General features: G+C 41.5%; 1 non-coding gene across 1 annotated transcript; it reads right to left on the minus strand.

Moving 5' to 3' along the window:
• Positions 1-5,540: 5,540 nt before the first annotated feature.
• On the minus strand, positions 5,541-5,647 carry LOC131252214 (small nucleolar RNA R71). The gene has a single exon (XR_009174246.1). It is a non-coding gene; the product is annotated as a small nucleolar RNA R71 (small nucleolar RNA).
• Positions 5,648-23,465: the final 17,818 nt, after the last annotated feature.

The raw sequence follows: 23,465 nt of genomic DNA on the forward strand, positions 1-23,465 counted from the left end.
TACGGGCCCCACATATGAAAAACCATAGAAAAACCCCCCCTTTTCAAAAAAAAATAATAATATATAGCCTGCAGCTGCTGCATTCTGACGGACGGACAGCAAGGACCCATGATCCCAGTCGTGGGCCCCACCATGATGTGTGTTCATCATCAACACCGTGCATTTTGATGGGACCCTTAGGGCAGTGGGCCACCCCCAAAATCAGCCGTAATTGAAGCTCAGGTGGCCCACAACATAAGAAATAGTGGGATTGAACGTTTGCCATTGCACCCCTTTTGGGTGTCCCAGAAGTTTTAGATCAACATGAAATTTGTTTTCCCTCTTCATCTGGGTCTACGTGACCTTATCAACGGATTGGATGACATATAAACATTATGGTGGGACCACCAATGATTTATGTGTTTTATTCACACCACCGTCCAGTGGTGTGGACGGTGGGAGTGGGACCCACCATGATGCATGTGTTACATCCAATCTGTCCAACCATTTTGAAAGCTTAATTTAGGGCTTGAGACCAAAAATTAAGACAGATCTAGGATTAGGTGGACCACACTATAGAAATCAGTGGGTTTGACCATCCACCATTAAAACCCCTTTAGGTCATTGTGACCCTATGATCAGATTGGATGGGAAGTAAATGTTATCGTGGGCCTTGGGAATTTTAATAATGGGAATCATTATCACCACTTATCGTTGGGTACAGCCCATTTGATATGCATGGGCCCCAATTGGTGTGGCCCATTTGATATACATATGGCTCATGTGATGTGGCCCATTTGCCATATGAGGGCCCATTGTGATGTATTCAAAGGCCCATGGGATATGGCCCATTGCAATGTACATAAGGCCCATTGATGCGGCCCATTTGATGTATCTGAAGCCCATGGGTCAAGGCCCAATGTGGTGTATATAGGTCCATTGCAATGTGTGATTTCATCGTGGTATATATAATGATGTTTTTGGCGGGCCATGCCTTGGGAACAATGTTGGTTTGACGTCCACATTATAAGAATAATGTTAGTTAAATGTCTGCATTATAACTCTCCCTAGGGCCCGTTGATAGGCTTGTACTTGTTGTGTGTAGGCCGTCTAGGCCCATCTTCATTATAAGGACAGTTCATCACTTTATAACATGCTTAGTATAGCTTCATGATTCATGCCCATACACATCATATGTATGTTTGATATGAGGAATGTTTGATCATAGCTTAAGCCGTTAGGCTGAGACATTTATGGGACTCCTTATGAGACGAAGTGCCCCACATGAGCGTGCGATACGCGCGGGATTGCTACATGATTTGACGGTGTGACTCATGCATCTCGCATATTTATGACTTGATCATTATACTTCCTAGCGACATCAGGGCCGTGGCTCCACAAGTATATCATGGATGGCCGTATCAGATACCAAAAATACTTGGTTTTAGCACTGTGGGCACTTAGGACGTCCTTGGATGAAAATTTCAGAACCTTTTTGGTATCAGGAGCTGCTCCAACGTTTAGACCGAGTGGATACACGAGCGCCAGAGTGCTGAATACCAGTAGGCCGCGTCTGCCACTGTGTCGTAGTCAGTTGGAAGGGGGTGTGGCCTTATCTGCCCGAGTGAGGGGGCTATAAGCTAGGCTGAGTTTGACTAGCTCACAAATGAGTCCGCTATCTACGAGCAGGGTAAGTATTGGCAGACTACTAGTCAGGCAGATAGAGTAGTCTATTCCGCTTGTTGGGCTGTGCGGCTAGGGAGGCGGTAGTCAGTGTGGAGTGTACTAGACCCCGGTGATATCCTAAAGAAGAACTATAATGATATGTGTACTTGATGAGTACTGACATACTTGCTTTGCATCTCGCATATGACATTTGGCTACATAGGCCTCGCATCGGATGGCCTTGGTATGACCGATAGCATTCATGCCTTGCATCACATAGCTTTGGTACAGCTGATAGTATTCATGGACTTACCACATATTTTTGCATTACTTTGATATTGTACACTTGGTGCTTGGCTTGCGCATACACTTACACCATCCTCTAAGCTTTTGTAAGCTTATGCACGACCGTTACGTGCAGGTGGCATTGGATCGCAGTAGCGCTTAGGCAGGAGCGCACATTAGATCATTTTAGAGTTTTTCATCATCTTATATTTCCCTTTCCGCACTGTACTTAAAGTTTTTGTTATAGTCAATATGTGGTGATGTTGTTTTGTAACTTGGTTATGCTTGTGGTTATGCTCCATTATAAAAAAAAATTATACTGAAAATCTTCCTTATAGGATCCCAGGATCGGAATCTGGGAATCCGAGAATGGGGCACTATGGAGGCTATCGGCGCCAGATTCGGCAATCGAAAATTTTGTGAGCTTAATTTTCGAGTTTGAGAGCATAACTTGGGAATATCTGAGGATAACATCACATATCTGCTGATAGCTACCTTATACTGTATGATTGTTACGAACTTAGAACGATTAGATTCTTGAATTCGAATAACTTAGAAACTTCCTGATATATCTCCCTATCGCGTGTGCATTCGAGAGTGCCCAAGGATGATAGGCCCATGTTCCTTCCTATAGGACATGACACCCAAGCGAGTGACCCGAACGACTTCTGCTTCCCCGCCAGAGACTTTTACACCCCCACCCGAGTTTAGCGCAACACCAACCATGTCCCTAAGTGTGGAACAACTATAACAGATGTTACAAGCAATGACCGCCATTCTTCAGAGAAGTGGCTGGAATAGGAAGGCCCCCTCCGGTAGCTCCCAGCAACAGCGATGTCGACGACCCCAGAGGCATAGGAACCGTCCATCCTTTCGAGCATTTGCACCACCTATACGTCAGTCCTCCAGTGTATGCTTCAGATGTGGTGTGACGGGGCACCGCATCTGGGAGTGCCCCCATCCTCGACAGCCCCTGCCACCCCAGCCATTCTCAGGTGCTTGCTTTGGATCCGGTGAGATAGGGCATCATAGGAGCGAGTGTCCCCGTCCTCAGCAGCAGCCTCCACATCAGCAGCAGTAGGATCCTCAGACATTAGGAGGAGTCGTCGACAATTCGTGTGACTTGGCCCCTACACCTGTTGAGGGTCAAATATTGCATATTAGACCCTATTGATTGCATGGATTTACGATTTTGTTATTGCTTAACGGCTTGAATTAATCGTGTTTGTAATGTAGGGTGTGTTTAAGAGCTTGGACTGAAAAGAGAGCCTAAAGTATGGATTTAATGCTCTGATGACACTAAAGGCAAGGGACGGACTCCAGGGGACCAAGATTGATGGAATTACACGCCAGGGATCTGCGAAAATCGAGAAACTGAAGCTCAAGTGGCCTGAAAGTCAGCCAGAATGCAAGATCACAGGGTTCTCACCATCTATTCAGCTTGAAACTTTATACATGGCTCGAGGACCAAAAACTAACCGTACATGTCAAATTTCAGTCATTGGATCCTTCTAAAAGTGGCCCAACAGATAGATTAGCCCATAAATCAGTGATTTGGGGTCCGCCTGGTATCTGGAAATGCGTTAATTTTGGCTTCAACCCCTTAAATAAGGTAGCAAAACAGATGGACGGAGCAGATTTCTCTCGAACATCACTATGGACCCCACATGTGTATTGCATGTACACAGGTACATGAGCACGAGAGGTACGCCGTACTAGGGATCCGGTCAAAACTCGGTTTGACCGAGTCCCCTGCTCAAAATAGGAAACCACGTTTCCTGGCGTGAAACAGAGTCTCGGTTGGACTCCTATGGGCCACCACCATGCGTCGAAGGTCCGATCCGGACCGTCTATCAGAATTCTACAGGTCCACTAGCCCTGACCTAGGTGGAATTTTTCTAGGAAGCAGCGTGTAGCGGATTTCGACCGTCGAAACTCAGGATGGACGGCGGAATACAATATCCACTGGATATCTACAAGTCCAGTTGATTTCCATGATTTTTTAAGTAGGCATAAGATCTCCCTAATCTCTACTAGTGGATCCTCTGAATCCCTAGTTTCCTTCCTCTGAATTGTTAAGTTTTAGATAATTATTTCACAATTATTCATCAATTTATATTTGATTTCGATTTCATCTTGGGCTATTTCTATTTCTACCTAGCTTTAAATAACGTACAGGTTCCAGTCCCTTGGGATTCGACCTCGGTCTTACCGAGTTTATTACTACATCACAACCCTATACTTGGGGAGTGAACAAGTTTTTGGTGCCATTGCCGGGGACTGACGGTTGCGATTCTCTAAAATTAATTAGGTTTAGAATTAGTTTAATATTAGAATTTGACTAACTTTAGTTCTAGGTTTTTAATTGATTTCTATAACTAACTTGTTTCCATGTTTTGTAGGATCCTGACATAAGTTCCTAAATTGGTAATTCCTTCCTAATTTCTCTACTTTTTTCACTTTTAAAATTAAGGTTTAAATTTTAGAAATCTTCTAATTCTAGTATTTTCCTATTTGTAGGAAATAGTTTATTTTTGAAAATTTTCCTCTTTTGTTTTTAGAAACTAGGTTAGTTTTTTACCTTTTTAGGGATTAACTTTCTATCTTTATTTTTAGTAACTTTCTAATTTTAACTCTTTTAGAATCTAATTTTGTTTCCTAATTTATTTTTAGAATTTTTGTTTAGAAACTAACCTTCCTATTTTGTAGGCCTGTAAGATAGAAATTTCTAATTCGGTAAGCTTCTTCTCTACTTTTTATTTTTCAGTTCTCTTTTAGTAATTTACTTTCTAGTTTAGGACTTTCCTAATTTATTTTAGAAATTTCCACTTTCTTTTAGGAATTCTTTCTTTTAGAAATCAGTTTACTGCTATCTTTCTGTTAAAGGATTGTTCTTCTCTTTTTATAATCTAACTTATTTTGTTTTATTTTGCAGGTTTTTAACTTAGGGACTCCAATTTGGTAATTTCTTTCCAACTCTCTCTTTCTTTCTAAATTTTCTTTTCCTTTCTTAGGATTAGGTTTTGAATTTAATTGAGGTCTGTGAGTGTTTCATGCCCAAGTGGGCCTGTGACAACACTCGATGTCTCTTGACTGAAGGAGGATTGGTTGAGGGGTTGACTATCCATCGCAAGACTAGACACCACTCGAATTCTCCTGAGTTAATTGAAGTTATGGCTGAAGACTAACCTCCCCTACTTCCACCCAGGGTGGAGGATACCCAAGATGAGAACGAGGTGCATCAGGCACCCCCGTCTCGTACTTTACGAGATTATTTATAACCGGCGGGAGTGAGTACGCCCTCATGCATGATTTTCCCTGAAAACACAGGACTAATGGACATCAAGCCAAGAGTTATCCAACTCCTTCCCAAATTCCATGAACTTGAATCAGAAAGCCCATATTTACATTTGAAAGAGTTCGATGAGATTATAGTTACATTATGTTTTCCTAATGTATCTGAGGATACAATCAGGCTGAAACTCTTTCCTTTTTCCTTAAAAGAGAAAGCTAAGACGTGGTTACATTCACTGCGTCCTAGATCCATTGGCACATGGAACAACATGCAGAGGGAATTCATAAAAAAATTCTTCCCACATCATAAAACGATTACCCTCAGAAAAGCAATCATGAACTTTGCCCAAAAGGAAGATGAAACATTCTTCCAATGTTGGGAAAGGTTCAAAGATTTGGTCAGTTCATGCCCACAACACGGATTTGAAACGTGACGCATTACAAATTTTTTCTATGATGGACTGACATCTTTCATGCGCCAAATGGTCGAGACAATGTATAATGGAGAGTTTAATAAAGATGTTGACGAGGTATGGGATTACCTCGATAGTCTTGCTGAAAAAACACAATCATGGGACTATTACCCAAAGTCGAACACCACGTCTAGGCCGACTCAATTAAAGGAGAAAGGTAGATTATATCTCTTGAAAGAAGAGGATGATCTCAAGTGTAAAGTGACTACGCTCATAAAGAAAGTTGAGGCCATGGAAGGAAAGAAGGATAAGGTTAATGAAATTGTTTGTGCCATCTGTGATTGCAACATTCATACAACTGAAAATTGTCCTACAATACCCGCCTTTCGAGGAGTGTTGAATGAACAAGCCAATGCCGTAAACAACTATCAAAGACCTTTTACTGGACCTAACTCCAATACGTACAATCCTGGTTGGAAAAATCATCCAAACTTTAGTTGGAGGAATGGACAAACGGCTACCCCTCAAGGTTTCTTCAATCAAAATCCAAATCAAGTGAAACCTCAAGAGGAACCGGTTTAAAATTCCATACAAGAGCTGGCTCAGGCAATGCGGAGAATTACAGATTTTATGCAAAAGATAAATTCTCGTATGACGGTTATAGAAAAGGGGATGCTTCCTGCACAACCTCTCCCCAATCCTAAACCGCAGTATGAGATTAGTGATCCCAGCTCTTCAAATCAGATGGGGCACGCTAAATCCATTACCACTGTTAGGAGTGGAAAGATCATTGATAACACTCTTCCGGTTAGGCCCGAAAATCCTCAAGAACCAGAAGAGGACAACAATGATGGATCTAGTGATGCCCCACAAAAATTAGAACCAGAACTTCTAGAGAAGCCAGTTGCTCCGTTCCCCCAACGGTTGGTTGCACCAAAACGTCTTTCTAACTCTCAGGATATCCTAGAGGTGTTGAAACAAGTGAAAGTCAACATTCCTCTACTTGATGTCGTGAAACAGATACCTTCATATGCCAAATTCCTGAAAGACTTATGCACGATCAAACGACGGCAGAGTATTCAAAAGAAGATCTTCTTAACCGAAAAAGTGAGTACTATCCTAAAGCAAGACGTGCCACAAAAATTCAAGGATCCAGGTAGCCCAACAATATCATGTGTAATCGGGGACCATCGAATTGATCATGCACTTCTTGACTTAGGAGCGAGCGTCAATCTGATTCCCTAAGCGGTATACAAACAGTTAGGTTTGGGTAAATTAAAACCCACCCTAACTACACTACAACTTGCTAATCGCTCTGTTCGTGTACCAAGAGGGATAATTGAGGATGTGTTGGTCTAAGTTGATAGATTTTACTATCCTGTAGATTTTATCATCTTGGACACCGAACCCATCAACAACATAAGCACTTAGATCCCCGTTATTCTTGGCCGCCCATTCTTCGCCACTTCAAATGTAATTATCAATTGTAAGAATGGTATCTTGACTATGTCTTTTGGGAATATGACATTGGAGTCAAACATCTTTTTCAATAACGGCAGAAACTTAGAGGAGGATGACGATTTTCACGACATTAACATGATTGACTCTTTAGTGGAAGATACGACACCTCTAACCTTATCCTCTGACTCTCTAGAGACGTGCCTGGCCCACTCCCATGATTTTGATGATGACATGATTAGGGAGATGTGCGCCTTGCTTGATACTGCACCGGTACTTGAAGTTAACCGGTGGAGGCCACAATTTGAAGAATTGCCACAAACTGATATAGTGCCTCTACTGTCTAATCTCAAGCCGCCGAAACTTGATCTAAAACCTTTACCCTCTGATTTGAAAAATGCTTATTTAGGTCAAGATGAGACATACTCGGTGGTGATCTCTACCCACCTTGAGAAAGAACAGGAGAGTATGCTCATATCTACTCTCATTGAGCATAAAGGAGCCCTGGGATGGACGATAGCGGACCTCAAGGGAATCGATCTCTTGATTTGTACTCACCGCATATATCTTGAGGATAATGCAAAAATCACTCGGCAACCACAACGTAGACTAAATCCAAACATGAAGGAAGTGGTTAAGGTCGAGGTTCTTAAACTATTGGACGTGGGTATTATATACCCTATATTTAATAATCAATGGGTAAGTCCAACTCAAGTGGTCCCTAAGAAGTCCGGAATCACCATCGTAGCCAATGCTAATAATGAACTCGTGCCAACTAGAGTCACTACTGGTTGGAGAATGTGCATTGACTACAGGAAGTTGAATACCGTCACGAGGAAAGACCACTTTCCTTTACCATTCATTGATCAGATCCTGGAAAGGTTAGCTGGTCATTCCTATTACAGTTTCCTTGACGGGTATTTGGGCTACAACCAGATAAAGATAGCCTCTGAAGAACAGAAAAAGAACACATTTACATGTCCTTGCGGCACCTTTGCCTACCGAAGGATGCCATTCGGACTATGTAATGCCCCTGCCACCTTTCAGCGATGTATGCTTAGTATCTTTTCTGATATAGTGGGGCAATATCTAGAGGTCTTCATGGACGATTTCTCTGTTTACGGTCCATCTTTCAGGAAGTGCTTGGAAAGTCTTAAATATGTGCTGAAAAGATGTGAAGAAAAGAACTTGGTACTTAATTGGGAGAAGTGTCATTTCATGGTTCAGAAGGGAATTGTCCTTGGGCATATCATCTCGTCCAAGGGAATCGAGGTAGATAAGGCAAAAATCGATCTTATCTCTAACCTACCTCCACCCAAGAACATCAGAGACGTGCGATCCTTTTTAAGACACGCAGGATTTTACAGGTAATTTATAAAGGACTTTAGTCTCATCTCTCGTCCTTTATGTAATCTTCTTTAAAAGGATGCTCCGTACGAGTGGACTGAGCAATGCCAGGAAGCTTTCACCAAGCTTAAGAGCACGTTAACCACTGCACCTATCATGCAGCCACCCGACAGGAGCCTTCCTTTTGAGCTTATGTGCGATGCTTCTGATTATGCTCTTGGAGCGGTTCTAGGCCAGAGAAAAGATAAGAGACCCTATGTTATCCATTACGTGAGTAGGACTTTAAATCCGGCCCAAGTGAACTACTCAACTACGGAAAAGGAGCTCTTAGCCGTAGTATTCGCCTTGGATAAATTTAGGTCCTACCTAATCGGATCCAAGATCATTATCTATACAGATCATGCGGCACTGAAGTATCTTCTTTCTAAGAATGATTCTAAGCCCCGCCTGATACGATGGATCTTTCTACTCCAAGAATTTGATTTGGAAATTAAAGATAAAAAGGGAGTAGAAAATGTTGTGGCTGATCACCTTTCTCGCCTTAATACCTCTGATTCCCTTGAGACGACCCATATCAACGACATGTTCCCTGATGAACAACTGTTCAGAGTCTCCCATTCACCTTGGTTTGCTGATATTGCTAATTATCTTGCTACAGGTGCCATACCGACATAGTGGACTGCTCAAGATAAGAAGAAATTCTTCACTGAGGTGTGTAACTTTTTCTGAGATGATCCTTATTTATTTAAATATTACCCGGACCAAATCCTAAGGAGATGTGTACCAGATAATGAGCATCAGAGCATCATCTCCTTCTGTCACTCACAGGCCTGTGGTGGTCACTTTTCTGCTAAAAAGACCACGACCAAGATTCTGCAGTGTGGCTTTTACTGGCCCACTATGTTTAGGGACACTCATGAGTTTTGCAAAGCTTGTGAGCGTTATCAGAAATTAGGAGCATTGTCCCGTCGAAATATGATGCCTTTGAATCTCATCCTTATCATTGAAGCATTTGATTGTTAGGACATCGATTTCATGGGAGCATTCCCCCAATCATTTGGAAATCTATATATTTTGCTCGTCATGGATTATGTCACTAAATGGGTCGAAGCGATCCCGTGTCGAACTAATGACCATCGCACGGTCATTAAATTCCTAGAAGAAAACATCCTTTCTCGATTCGGAACGCCTCGAGCCATCATTAGTGATGGGGGCTCACACTTTTGTAATAAACCATTTGAGAGCTTAATGAAGAAATACGGTATCTCTCATAGGGTGAGCACCCCATACCACTCACAGACAAGTGGGCAAGCTGAGATTTCTAATAGGGAAATTAAACACATTTTGGAGAAAACGGTTAACCCTGAGCGTAAGGATTGGTCAATCCGATTGACCGATGCCTTATGGGCATACCGTACTGCCTTTAAAACCCCTATTGGAATGTCTCCCTTTAGACTTGTCTATGGGAAAGCTTGTCACTTGCTTGTGGAGCTGGAACATAAAGCGTACTGGGCGATCAAAAATCTTAATTTCAATCTGGACAACACTGGCTCGCTACGCAAACTTCAATTGAATAAACTTGAGGAAATCCGGAATGATGCGTACGATAATTCGAGAATTTACAAGGATAAGATGAAAGCATTTCATGACCAACACATTTTGCGAAAATCATTCACACCTGGTCAGAAGGTCCTTTTGTACAATTCTCGATTACATCTCTTTCCGGGTAAGCTTCGATCTCGTTGGACCGGCCCTTACATTGTTGTTACTGTTTTTCCTCATGGGGCCGTTGAGATAAGAGATCCCGACAATGGCAAGGAGTTTAAAGTCAATGGACATCGATTGAAACCATTTGTCGAGAAATTTGATTTAGAGGACAGTCCATGCCCCTGACTGCTCCTGTTTACCAGGATTGATCTCCTAGTCTGATGGAAGTATAGGTAGGTTTATCGCTTTCATAGGACTAGAGTAGTTGCTTTATTTGTCTGGCTGAAGACGGTAAACTTAGCGCTCCTGGGAGGCAACCCAGCTCTTCATTTCTTTTCGTTCTTATCATTAGTTAGTTCAATGTTTGTGGGTAACATTACTGCAAACCCTCACGAGACTACAACTCGTCTACTAGGGGCAACCTAGGGGTTTAAAGGCTTGTTGCATACGCTAAATGCAATCGAGAGCACCTACAAAAGTGGTATAGGTAGGATTTTTTTTGTTATTTTTGTGTTGCCTTCTCTCTTGTACTGACCGACGCCCATGCTGCGATCTCTTGGAAAGTGTCTCTCGATTCATCATCCAGGTACTATCTTCCCATCACTTCATATTTACTTTTCGTTGTCCCAGGTGCATTGCATGCTCATATCATTTACATTGAGGACAAAATAGATTTTAGGTTGGGGGTGGGAGATTAGGTTTCCTAATCAGTGTTTTCTTAGTCTTAAGCAGAAATTGTAATAAAATTTTTAAATTTTGCTGGAATTTCGTATGAATTCAAAGCGATTTTTACGGTTATCTTGGATTTAGGATTACAAGAAAAGTGATGTTGGAATTTATGACTCTTGGATTCAACTATTTGTTAGATTTCACAGTTAAGTTCGAACTATTAATCCATGACTAAAAGTTTTAAACATTGATTGAATCATAATTTTACATGTCACATCTCACTTACACATTAAGGTTTCATTCTATATTGAAGGATTAATTTGGTGATCACTAAGCTTAAAAGGAATCAACCTGAGAAATTGAAACGATTTGGTGAATGGTCTTCACCATAGGTTTGCTCCCTACGGGTGAAGGTTTGATTCCCCAAGATTGACATTCAAAAATTATTGAGCGACTGGTCTCTACCATAGGTTTGCTCCCTATAAGTAAGGACTTGATTCCCTTCCTTAGTGTTACTTTGAATAAAAGAATCAAAAGCTAGAAGAATGAAAAGACAAACTATGAGACAGGTTTTGGTTTTGGTTGTCATGAATTCTCTTGTTGGTTACCAATGATATCCTGAAATAGAGAAGTGAATTGTAATAATGTTAAGCCCAGATTACACTATACATTCATAGAACTCAATGTTTAGAATTGTTCTAATTGATGGATTAATATTTGAACTTGATTATGAAGTTTACCGTGAGCTTGATTTCAGGAGAAAGTAATGCTAACAATCATGAATCTTAGACTTCTAGTCCTGGATTGTTTTCAAAAATCACTTGAGTCTATACGAATTGTCCTGGAATTCTCAACTTATTTTCACATACTTTGCTCAGGACTAGCAAAATGCTGGTTGGGGGTTGTGTTGAGGGTCAAATATTGCATATTAGACCCCATTGATTACATGGATTTACGATTTTGTTATTGCTTAACGGCCTGAATTAATCGTGTTTGTAATGCAGGGTGTGTTTAAGAGCCTGGACTGAAAAGAGAGCCTAAAGTATGGATTTAATGCTCTGATGACACTAAAGGCAAGGGACGGACCCCCAAGATCGACGGAATTACATGCCAGGGATCCGCGAAAATCGAGAAACTGAAGCTCAAGCGGCCTAAAAGTCAGCCAGAATGCAAGATCACAGGGTTCTCACCATCTATTCAGCTTAAAACTTTATACATGGCTCGAGGACCAAGAACTAACCGTACATGTCAAATTTCAGTCATTGGATCCTTCTAGAAGTGGCCCAATGGATAGATCAGCCCATAAATCAGTGATTTGGGGCCCGCCTGGTATCTGGAAATGCGTTAATTTTGGCTTTAACCCCTTAAATGAGGTAGAAAAACAGATGGACGGAGCAGATTTCTCTCGAACATCACTATGGACCCCACGTGTGTATTGCATGTACACAGGTACATGAGCACGAGAGGTACGCCGTACTAGGGATCCGGTCAAAACTCGGTTTGACCGAGTCCCCTACTCAAAATAGGAAACCACGTTTCCTGGCGTGAAACAGAGTCTCGGTTGGACTCTTGTGGGCCACCACCATGCGTCGAAGGTCCGATCCGGACCGTCTATCAGAATTCTACAGGTCCACTAGCCCTGACCTAGGTGGAATTTTTCTAAGAAGCAGCGTGTAGTGGATTTCGACCGTCGAAACTCAGGATGGACGGCGGAATACAATATCCAGTGGGCCACACAAGAACTTACCAAAACCACTCGTTCCTGACTGGATTTTCACGAGGATTTCAATGGTCGGTGTGGATTTCTCATAAAACATCACTATGGGGCCTACCGATCACGTCAGCAGGTCTGCGTGAGCCTTATGTGCGTCCGAAAAATCCAGAATTTCTGGATGGCTGTGGGCCACCGTCCTTGATCGGATGAATGATCTGATCCATTCATGTGGAGCCTAGGCTAGTCTTGACCCCAACCATGGAAGCAACGTTAGAGTTTGGGACGATCTTTGGCCCCAAAACTCAGTCCAAACACAAGTCAGTGCGTTGTGCTTCTGCTGCGAAAGGTGTTACGCACGCTGCCGTGCGTAAAGAGGACTGGCGCATTCTCCAGCCACAGGTGGGAAGACTGATAAAAGGGAGATCCAGGAGGAGGAAAAGAAAGGAAGGAAAGGAGGAAGATTTTGGGCTGCCGGAACGTGAAAGAGAGGAAGAGATAATAAGTGTATTTTTTTCTTTTCTTTTATATTTTTATTCTTTTTTATTTGCTTTGTTCAAAAGGTTCAGCCCATTCATATGTGACTAAACCTCTTAGCTAGGGCTAAGAGGTGAAGCCTGTAGCGAGATGGGAGATTCTATTTTGTGCCTTTAATTTAAATTCATGAACTGAATTTGATTTTAGTTGATTATTAAAGGAATACTTTTCTTAGTCTTTAATGGTCTGTTGTTACTGAAATTACAATGGGTTTGCAATGGCTTTGAGTATTTCTTTCTCCTTTTTATGTTTATGAAGTCAGGAAGCCCTGTTGTTCATCATTGTTCCATGGGCATGGTCGGATGACAGTACCCTTCCTGATCTTCATACATTATTGGTTGGTTGGGAATTAGTTTAATTCTGTTGTTTACTTTGTCTCCTGGGCATGGTTTGGTGATGGAATCCATTCTAATTCATATACCTTTCATCTCTTGAAAACTAAATCAAAGAAAGTCCAGTTGATTTCCATGATTTTTGAAGCAGGCATAAGATCTCCCTGATCTCTACTAGTGGATCCTTTGAATCCCTAGTTTCCTTCCTCTGAATTGTTAAGTTTTAGATAATTATTCCACAATTATTCATCAATTTATATTTGATTTCGATTTCATCTTGGGCTATTTCTATTTTTACCTAGCTTTAGATAACGTACAGGTTTCAGTCCCTTGGGATTCGACCTCGGTCTTACCGAGTTTATTACTACATCACAACCCTATACTTAGGGAGTGAACAACACCGTCTTGCTAGATTGCCCATGAATGATGCATCTTGAGAGTTAGAGCTTGAGATTTGTGGGCGTTATCCCCATCTATTAGGTGTTTGATGATACGTTGTGTTTTGATTATATATAATGTTATGTTCCATATTCTCTTATGAGTTATGTTTAGTGCGATGGTAGTATAAATTTTGAGGATAAAAATTTTATTAGGTGGGGAGAGCTGTAAGACCCATATCCTAATCCGTATTGTTCCGTCGACTCCCGCGATCCTTCTCGTCGAAGTCCAGCAATCTGTGACCTATAATCAACATTTGCGTATGACCCTGAGTCGAATCCCGTAGATCTGAGTCGGCTTAATCCGAGACTTGTACCATTGCGACCTCATCGTCGCCGTGGTTCTGACGCAGCGTCTTGCACACCGATCCGATACCCTGGTAGGGAGATGTGAGCCGACGTTTATTTCGAAGAAACACCGCGCATTTGCAATCCCAAGAGAATCTCTACATCATGTCCTATCAATCAATCACTTAAATCAATCAATCAATCACCTCATGTCACGTATGAGAGCAACCCATGCTTTCCTTCTCCATAAGTCAAGCAAACTCCAAAAGTCAACAAGTCTCTCACCTCACATCCATCACTCACCTCACATCCATCACCCATCACTCTCTCTCCCTTACAACCCTCTCTCTCTCTCTCTCTCTCTCTCTCTCTCTCTCTCTTTCCCTTCACATTTTCCAAGCAACAATTCCAAGTAAGTGGTCGACATCCATGCATTTCTAAGAAGAGAAAGAGTTATGCGTGGCCCACTTTCTCTCCCAAAAAAGCCTTCATCCTAGTCATTCATTTCTTATCTTCCACCATCAAAGTGAGACACAAGGAAATCAGCTTCCATCGAACCAAGAAGATTGAACGGTGGGTACTTTATAAGCTAGATTTTCATGTTTTAATGATGGGCCAAGCGAGGCCTACCGATTGATGGTATGGATCTCACTTTGGACCCTAAATGTGACCAATGGCCCACCTTGATTCTCATGATCATTCCATGATGGGGCCATTCTCCATGGACCCCATCATGATGTTTATTTTCCTTGCATGAAAAGAGGTCATCTAGACGGTCCATTTTAGGTGGAGAAGGAATCTCCACCGTTGATCTTTGATTTGGTGGGGCCCACATGTATCGGGACCCACTTGATGTATGATTGAAGATAAGGGAGGGCTCATAGTGGCGGAACCCTCCATCACACGTGTCCCTCTTCTCTCTCTCTCTCTTTCATTTTCCCATTGTGTGTGATGATGTGGCCGTGCGGCCCACCCAGATGGACCCCACATGAGGCATGTATTTTATCTAAGCCATCTATAGGTGAAGCCCACTTTATGTATGTATTGTATCCACACCATCCATCATTTGGTGGTCCACCTGAGTAGGGCCCACCTTCTATACCAAGTATACCCAAACCGTCTAGCTCCCTAGATGCTGGACGTTACTTGAAAACACAAATAATAGCTTTGGTTCTAAGCTATTTGGGTGGACCACTTCTGTAGGCCCCACAATGAGGTATGAATTCAATCCACGCCGTCCATCCTATTTCCCAAACTCATTTTAGGCGTTGAGCCGAAAAATGAAGCTGATCTGACTATCTGGTGGGCCATAGCATAGAAAACAGTATTATTACCATTGAAAGCCACTCTGATGTTTCTATTCACCGAAATATGCTCAATATTAGGCTTGTTTGGCTTGTCTTGAGCCATAGGGGCCATTAGGCAAGGTGGATTCACCTAATACGGGCCCCACATATGAAAAACCATGGAAACACCCCCCCTTTCAATAATAATAATAATATATAGCAAGCAGCGCCTGCTGCTGCTAGAGCTGTACACGAGTCGAGCCGAGCCAAGTATCACCCTACTCGTACTCGACTCTTAGTGCCCAAGTCCTACTCGTACTCGGCTCTACTCAGCCATCGAGCATGGATTCTCTGCTCATACTCTACTCGCCCGAGTACGAGCAGAAAATAAGTCGAGTCAAGGCCGAGCATTGTATAGTGGGAAAGCAGTGTATCATACGTACTATGGACTGGTACATCATTTATTAAGCAAGAGTATACTGAGGTGGAAATCTTATCCATTCCATTAGGAAGAACCATCACATTTGAGCAAGGTACCACAACTTTTGGTACGACACCATATTTTCTGCCAATATGGATGCTTTTTAGGTAATCTTCACCATGAAAATAGTAGGCCCCACAGAGTTGATAACTTGGAAGAAAAATCAAGTTAGTATGCTTATCATGTGAGCCACGCCAATGGAATCAATTGACCATGGACAATCTGACTCAACATGCAGGTATGGTCCACCTAGTTATCAGATTGCAGTGATTTTCTATAATAATTACATTTATGTTGAGGTCTGTTGATTTCATGGAACTGATCTTGTATGTAAGTGCCACGTCGGCGAAAAAGATGGTACGGTACCACAAGCTGTGGTGCCGTTACTTATAGGTGTCATTTCATTGAAGTCAGAGGACTTTATTTCATGCCTTGAACTGAACATGCGGGATTAAATCTTTAAATGAAATTTCAGGTTATACGTGCTATATTAGATCACATGTGAAAGATCCAACCTGATCATCATGTATTTCGTACTACTTAAATGCCTCGACCTGAAAATCAGATCAGTCCACTCATCACAATGGAGATAAACCAACGTAAAATATCAACCTTAAAAAAGGAATGCCTAATTTTCATTATCCTCTGTACACGTGTATCTCGCTTTATAAGCACAAAACTCATATATTTGGTTGAGGGCATTCATCCAGTGGGAGCACATGTTTTTAACGAGTCGAGTATCGAGTATCGAGTCGAGTACCGCCTTACTCGTAGTCTACTCGAAATTAAAATGAGTCTTAAAAAACTGACCGTACTCGGCTCTAACTCATGACAAGTCGAGTCAAGTCGAGTAATTTCGAGTCGAATCGAGCGAGTAACCGATCATACTTTGCTCATGTACAGCTCTAGCTGCTGCTGCGTTTTGGCGGACGGACAACAGGGACCCATGGTCTTAGCCGTGGGCCCCACCATGATGTGTGTTCATCATCAACACCATGCATTTTGATGGGACCCGTAGGGCAGTGGGCCACCCCCAAAATCAGCCGTCTTTGAAGCTCGGGTGGCCCACAAGGTAGGAAATAGTGGGATTGAACGTCTGCCATTATACCCCCTTTGGGTGTCCCAGAAGTTTTGGATCAGCATGAAATTTGTTTTCCCTCTTCATCTGGGTCTACGTGACCTTATCAATGGATTGGATGGCATATAAACATTATGGTGGGACCACCAATGATGTATGTGTTTTATTCACACCACCGTCTAGTGGTGTGGACAGTGGGACCACCAATGATGTATGTGTTTTATTCACACCATCATCCAGTGGTGTGGACGGTGGGACCCCCAATGATGTATGTGTTTTATTCACACCACCGTCCAGTGGTGTGGACGGTGGGACCCCCAATGATGTGTGTTTTATTCACACCACCGTCTAGTGGTGAGGACGGTGGGACCCACCATGATGCATGTGTTGCATCCAATCTGTCCAACCATTTTGAAAGCTTATTTTAGGGCTTGAGACCAAAAATTAAGACAGATCTAGGATTAGGTGGACCACACTATAGAAATCAGTGGGTTTGACCGTCCACCATTAAAACCCCTTCAGGTCACTGTGACCTTATGATTAGATTGGATGGGAAGTAAATGTTATTGTGGGCCTTGAGAATTTTAATGGTGGGAATCATTATCACCACTTATCTTTGGGTATGGCCCATTTGATATGCATGGGGCCCAATTGATGTGGCCCATTTAATATACATATGGCCCATGTGATGTGGCCCATTAGCCATATGAGGGCCCATTGTGATGTATTCAAAGGCCCATGGGATATGGCCCATTACAATGTATATAAGGCGCATTGATGCGGCCCATTGATGTATCTGAGGCCCATGGGTCGAGGCCCGATGTGGTGTATATAGGTCCATTGCAATGTATGATTTTACCGTGGTATATATAATGATGTTTATGGCAGGCCGTGCCTTGGGAACAATGTTGGTTTGACGTCCACATTATAAGAATAATGTTGGTTAAATGTTCACATTATAACTCTCCCTAGTGCCCATACTTGTTGTGTGTAGGCCGTCTAGGCCCATCTTCATTGTAAGGACAGTTCATCACTTTATAACATGCTTAATATAGCTCCATGATTCATGCCCATACGCATCATATGTATGCTTAATATGAGGAATGTTTGATCATAGCATAAGCCGTTGGGCTGAGACATTTACAGGACTCCTTATGAGACGAAGTACCCCACATGAGTACGCGGTACGCGCGGGATTGCTGCATGATTTAGCGGTGTGACTTATGTATCTCGCATATGTACGACTTGATCATTGTATGCTCTAGCGACATCAGAGTCGTGGCTCCACAGGTACATCGTGGATGGCCGTATCGGATACTGAAAATATTTGGTTCTAGCACTGTGGGCAATTAGGATGTCATTGGGTAAAAATTTCAGAACCTTTTTGGTACCAAGAGTAACTCCAATGTCTATACCGTGTGGATACACGAGCGCCCGAGTGCCGAATACCAGTAGGCCTTGTCTGCCACTGTGTCGTGGTCGGTTGGAAGGGGGTCTGGCCTTATCCACCCGAGTGAGGGGCCTATAAGCTAGGCTGAGTTTGACCAGCTCGCAAATGAGTCCGCTATCGATAAGCCGGTTAGGTATTAGCAGACTACTGGTCAGGCGAATTGTGAGGTCTATTTTGCTCACTGAGCTGTGCGACTAGGGAGGTGGCAGTCAGTGTGGAGTGTACTAGACCCCGGTGATATCCTAAAGAAGAACTATAATGATATGTGTACTTGATGAGTACTGGCATACTTGCTTTACATTTTGCATATGACATTTGGCTACATAGGCCTCGCATCGCATGGCCTTGGTATAGCTGATAGCATTCATGCCTTGCATCACATAGCTTTGGTACAGCTGATAGCATTCATAGACTTACCGCATATTTCTGCATTATTCTGATATTATACACTTGGCGCTTGCCTTACGCACATATTTACATCACCCTTTAAGCTTTTGTAAGCTTATGCACGACTATTGCGTGCAGGTGGCATTGGATCACAGCAGCGCTGAGGCATAAGCGCACATTAGATCATTTTAGAGTTTTTGATCACCTTATATTTCCCTTTTCGCACTGTACTTAAAGTTTTTGTTATAGTGGATATGTGGTGATGTTGTTTTGTGACTTGGTTATGCTTGTGGTTATGCTCCATTACCAAAAAAAATCATACTGAAAATCCTCCTTGTAGGATCCCAGGATTGGAATCTGGCATATGAGTGTTGGAATCAGAGAATGGGGCATTACGGAGGCTGTCGGCGCTGGATTCGGCGATCAGAAATTTTGTGAGCCCAGTTTTCGAGTTTGAGGCGTGACATAATCCCACCATCAGAGTCATTCATCCAACTAGTGAGTCAATCAGGTCCACTACCCATTTTTATTGGTGTCATCTTACCTATATGAGCCAAAACGTTTGCCCTTGATTTTGTTACGGATTTATGTCGATTGGATGGTCAGATCACCTCTAGATCTGATATTCATACTTCTTGTGGATTCCTAGTCAGCTTTAAAGGGAACTTAATGACTGGTTAAGTGCTGATTAGTTAGCTTGCATGGTTTTGGTGTAGTTTGATCATTAGGCTGTCAAGGATATAATGAACGGTGGATCTTATGATCTGGAGTTCAACATTGACAATAGATGGTTTGATTTGCTTATCAAGTGGACTAAAACTCCAAAAGTAGGTCCTCTGTTGTATGATGGTCCCTCTTGAAAATTGACGGATGGATGCATTAATTTCTAGTCTTAAATCACTCTCAATGGTCAGATTTAGGCTACAGGGTGTGAATGTTCACACTAATCAAGTTTATGTACATGTTGGGTGAGGTTTCCATGTTAACACCCGAGTACTAAAAGACGGGGTGTTATATACACACAAATAATAGTGACTTGGAACTAGCGAAAGTAAATAGAGTACATGCTACCACAATATATAACTCACAAATAACAGTAGCTAGCTGCTAGCGAAAGTAAACAATGTATGTGCTCATAACGGCTAGCACACCAAAAGACTTGTTCAAATGATGGACTAGGAACTAGCGAAAGTAAACAATGTACATGCTGTCACAATATTTATTCACCTAATAATGCTCATGTGCTATGGATCCATGATTAATCCAACCTTTATTAGCCCAATTCACAAATAACCTATTCAAATAAAACTTTTATAACTAGTGGCTAACTTTGATCCAACAAATAGACCTTACTATCACCAATTTATACATAATCTTAACAAAGAAGGCTCCTCCAACAAATCCAACTAGGAAATCAAGTTCATTCAATGGCACAATAAAGGGGGTTACACCCAACAAAATCAAGTAGGGTACAATAAATTACATGGATGGTAAGTCTACAACTAGTTCCATTTAAGTCACTCATAGGATGGTCAATAGTTTAATGTGCAAATTCAAGTGTACATTACAAACCGTACAAATCAGGTATAGCTTACACTAAGGCATATTATAATTCATGTCCACATGCATCTCATAAAGAAATGATTATATTCAAGTGATTAAACATTTTTACGAGTGCAGGTGTGTGGATTAACCTATGCACAGGGCCAAACATGTTGTGTTCTTATATAAATTTTTAAAATAATTTTTTTTCAAATGATCATAAAATTAACACATGTAACATAAATTACAAGAAACATTGCATGATTCACAAGTTTATCAACATGATCATCAAATATTGAGACTATCGTAAGATTTTAAAAAATGTTATAGGAAAGCTTGAAAGGTAGATATGATCACCTTAGAATCAGAATTTCTCGGTTCCAATGTGTCGTACGCATTGAAAATTTGGAGAAAAGCTCCAAACCCTGGTTAATAGCAAATTTATCATTAGTAACTTCGAGTTCATCCTAATTAAACTTTCAATAAGGATTTAGGGGGTTTACCTACCTTGATTTGAACGATCCCCGACTCAATTTGACGAACCAAACCCAAGCTTAGCACGAATCCGAAGCTCACGGAAGCTACACTCAAATACGACTCCCCGATGAGGCTAGGCCACCTCTAATTGCTTGTTACGACCCTGAGACCTAACATGCACAAACCATAACAACAAGATTTCTAATATTCAAATGGACAAGAAGGATTTCTTATCCTAATAGCTCCAAACTGCTAGAAATAGGAGGAAATGATATGCATGCATGGCTAGAGAAGCTCTTACCCAGCTAGTTTGAGGTTATCAGGCCTGTGATCAACGGTTTCTGATTGAGGAAGATGCGAGACAACTCACACAATCCAAACTTATAGAGGAGTAACCTAGAGCAGTGATCCGCTTCCAGTCATTATTGATCTCTCTCTCTCTCTCTCTCTCTCTCTCTCTCTCTCTCTCTTGTTTAGGTCTAAGACATGAAAAAAAGGAGAAAATGGGCTTTTATAGCCCTAAATAGAAGTTTGGTGGTTTGTAAGTTTTTTGAATTTCAGAGACTGTGAGGTCAAACTGACAGGAACAGGCAGTTATGGCAGTCGAATCGACATAACATAAAATTATACACACACACACACACACACACACACACACACACACTATTTAAAGGCCTTAAGGTTCCAACCTATGTACTCTATTGGCTATTCGCACAAATTGAACATTCTATTTAATACGTGTTAGCGTGGATTTTATCTAATTGTGCATTAAGGTCTAATGGACCGAGGATCTGATGACCCGGGTCCCACATATTTTATAATATAGTTTGACCTATAATAGTACGGAGTTTAATTAAGTTATGGGCTTCTGGGTTTAAGTTTTGGCTCACGATCATTAAGTCTTCGAGTTTAGATGCATGTAAGCATGTGTGATTACCTTATTTTAATCGAAAATAATCTGGTAACACTCGAGGACATCCAATACTCGAGTATTGGAGGGTCGGGGGTGTTACAATTGATCAAAGTACAAAAATGTTATAGAAAACAATGATAGTTATCCAATTGTTTGAATGTAGGGAAACAATGACTTATGGGACCATTCTCTATAAAAAATAATAATTTTTTCTTAAAATTAACATCACTAAAGGCGGTAAATTGCATTTTCTTATGGATTATCTTTCCATATTTCAACTCAATTTTGCTTTCTTTTTTAAAGTGATGAAGCAAAATTCTAAAGAAAGTAAATATTTGCCAACATCTAATTTTTTGAAAGCTTTTAAACCTCTTCCAATATCATGTCTTTTTAACATGTAGATGTTCACTACCCCAAGTATAGGGTTGCGATGTAGTAATAATCTCGGTAAGACCGATGTCAAATTCACAGGGACTGAACATTGTACATAGTCTGAAAGTAACTCGAACTAGAACTAGGCGAAGATGTAAACTAAATCAGGAAAAATTAAGGGAATAATTGTGAATTTAATTAACTAAAATTTGTAAAATTTAAAGGTTGAAAACTAAGGTTTCCAAGGATCCACTTGTAGAGATTAGGGAAATCTTTGCTTGATTCAAGAACACAACTGAATTTAGAGTCCCATCTTCATCCAGTTGGAAGATATAACCTTAAAAATCAAATCTGAACTTCTTTTGATCCAGTTTTCAAGAGATGAGAGGTATGAGAATTAGAATTGATTCCATCACAAAACCATCCCCATGAGATAAAGTAAACTACAAAATTTAACCAATCCACATCCAATCTGAGAGAATTATGAACATAGGGAAGGATTCCATCATCCAACCATGTCCATGAGACGATGGTGAACAACAGCGTTCCTACGACCATAACCTCTATAAATACATAGAAAATATCCAAAGCTATTGTAGATCCATTGTAATTTAAGTCACAACAAACCATTAAAAACTATGAATATTCTATATAATCAAACTATAATCAAAGTGAGTTCAACATATTATGAATCAAAGCCATAGAAAACTACCCATCACACTACAAGTTTCACCTCTTAGCCCTAGCTAAGAGGTTTAGCCTGACATGGTCATGCTAAAACCAGGAAAAACATGAAAGGAAAGAAGAAAAACAAAGATGAAGAAGAAAACTCATTGAAGCCGGCCATGATCTCGCCCTCTCTCTTGTGCTCCCACACTCCACGGTCCAAGAATAGCTGTTCTCCTCGTCCTCCCTCTCCTTTTATATAGTAGGAAGAGCAAGGTCGGTGGTTGAAGTCGGTGTTCTCTTTCGCAGCATCGTGCGTAAGAAAGAAAAGCATGAACCTGCGTTTGGATTGAGTTTCTGGATGGTACACGACCAAGAAACCGGTTTTGGCTTCATGGTTGGGGTAAAAACCCCTTACGAAAGAAAAGCATGAACCTGCGTTTGGATTGAGTTTCTGGATGGTACACGACTAAGAAACCGGTTTTGGCTTCATGGTTGGGGTAAAAATCCCCTACCCGATCTTTTGGACGGTTCAGATCATCCAATCGACCACAAATGATGGCCCACAACGTCTGAAAAAACCAGACGTGTGTAGAATGCAAATTTTATTATGCTGATGTGTTCGGTGGGCCCTACAGTGGTATTTTCGGAGAAATTCACCCCGCTCATTAGATTCCTGGCAAAAAATCAG

This window comes from Magnolia sinica, chromosome 7, assembly GCF_029962835.1.
Source record: "Magnolia sinica isolate HGM2019 chromosome 7, MsV1, whole genome shotgun sequence".
NCBI lineage: Eukaryota > Viridiplantae > Streptophyta > Magnoliopsida > Magnoliales > Magnoliaceae > Magnolia > Magnolia sinica.